Source organism: Echinops telfairi, unplaced genomic scaffold (assembly GCF_000313985.2).
Source record: "Echinops telfairi isolate 266 unplaced genomic scaffold, ASM31398v2 ScPeMD7_9;HRSCAF=40, whole genome shotgun sequence".
NCBI classification, from domain to species: Eukaryota; Metazoa; Chordata; class Mammalia; order Afrosoricida; family Tenrecidae; genus Echinops; species Echinops telfairi.
The window spans coordinates 96,563,395-96,565,476 of record NW_022103906.1 but is presented as its reverse complement, the minus strand read 5'-3'; positions in this window follow the sequence as shown (position 1 = coordinate 96,565,476).

Genomic DNA, 2,082 nt, shown 5'->3' with positions numbered 1-2,082 from the left:
CTTTTCATTCAAAACCTCCAGGTCCCCCTGCATTTTATTTTCCTTCCTGTTTTTCTTTCAGCCACTCAGACCAATGGTCAGGCGCAAGGGGTAAGGAATCTGGGGGATTTTAATTTTAGTTTTTAGGAAGCACACTGTACATGGCTACACAGCCCATTTCAACAAGTGAAATCAACAAGATCCAATTACACCCTCCAGAAATGTGGTACTCTCTCACCCCCACCCCATCCTTCCTCAACACTCTATCCTTTCCCCACTCCCTGTCCCCTCCACCCCCCCTTCAGCCCCCACCCCTCCCAGTCCCTGGCCTCCTCACAGACATCAAAGTAGTCTCTTTTGGTATAAAAACCATGCTTCTTTTTCTGATTTTCCTTATAATATTGGTGTTACTAAACACCATTATTTTTGTAATGGTGGTTTTGCCCATGTCTTTTGGGGTTTAAGAGAGCTGTCATTTTTTACTGATGAATAAGATTCCATTATATGCATGTACCAGGGTTTATTTATCCAGTCTTCCGTAAATGGAGTTTGGGTTGTTTCCGTGATTTTGCTAGTGTGGAAACAGCTGCAATAAACAGAGGTGTGCGTCTGTCTCTGTTCCCTGTGGCCTTCCTTTCTTTCCTGTTTACATTCAGTAACGTGGTGGCAGGATCATAGGGCATTTGGTTTTGCATTGGTTTAAGGAAGTGCCCTACCGATTTCCATAGTGGTTATACAATTCCACCAGCAATGTAAAAACATCCAGCTCTCTCCCCATTCTCTTCAGCATTTCTTATTTTATGTTTTATTGGATTTTGCTAAAAGTGTTGGGGGGGGTGTCTCTGTTTTGATTTGTATTTCTCAATTGCTGTTGAGCGAGAACATTTCTTCACATGGTGGTTGGCTGCCTGGATGTCATCTTCGGTACACTCTTGGCTTGTGCCCGTTTTTTTCCTTTGGTTATTTGTATTTTTTCTTGTTAAGATGTAGTTTTCTATAGATTCTGGAAGTCAATTCTCGATCTGATGTATTAATACTAAATAGCTTTTTTCTCCAATCCCGGTTCTCTTTGAACCCTTTTGATGATGTCTTTTGATGTGCATACGTGCTGTATCGTCAGCAGGGGTCAGTCCTTTCTTCTGTGTTCTGGAGTGTGGGTAGTTTTGTCCTTACGCTGGGCAATGTGTTTATGACCTATATTCGGGTCCCTAAGTTTGCCCCGAGTGTTTCTTTGATGGTCTTTATGATTGCACGGTTTATAGTTGATTCATTTTGAGTTCGAGTTTCTGTATGCAGTGTGAAGTATGGGTCCCAGTTGGGACAGCACCGTTGGGTGATAAAACTATCTCCTTCCCACTCAATGCATTTTAGAATTGAACGCAAGGTAGGATTTAAATCAGCTAATTAGCAGGGGCATTCACCAAGGACTGTGCTAGGGCTTGTGCCTAGGAGGTGGCCTTTCCTGGTCCTGCTTCCACGTCACTGTGTGACCTTAGGCAAGTCCTTCTCTTCTATGAAGGGGTTGGACTAGACAGGGCTGATGGGGATACGGTCCACCGACAGCGGTGGGGAGGGATACAAAGAGACAGGGCTTTGCGCTTCGCTGCAAAAGACAGGCGAGGCTCTAAGACCCAGAGGAGGGACTGCCTGCCTACGCAGGAGCAGACTCCGAACGCGCTCCTTTGGGCACGGATTTTGATGAGCAACAGGCGGCCAGGGTGGGGTGTCTTTCCCCCTCCCCTCCTGAAACAGCAATCCAGAGAGACTCTCCAGCCTGGAATGGGTCTGCCTCCTTAAAGCGCGGGCTCCCGGCCCCTCCGTGATCCCCGCTGCGCCCGCGAGCCCCGGACAGTTGCCCGTGGGCGGCGGCGGCTGGCGCCACCGCTGGTCCGCCTGCCCAAGGGTTAACCGGTTCCCCGGCAGCTGCCAGGCGTGCCGTGCAGACTTTCACCAGAAGAGGGTACAGTCGGAAAGCGCTTGACGTCAGGCTGGAATTCCTATTGTGCTTGGAAACGGCTCGGGCACCGCCACGCCGAGTTCGCTCTCGGCACACCTCGGACGGCGTGCGCTCGGCAGCGCCCGGACAGGGCCAGCGCCCGGGGC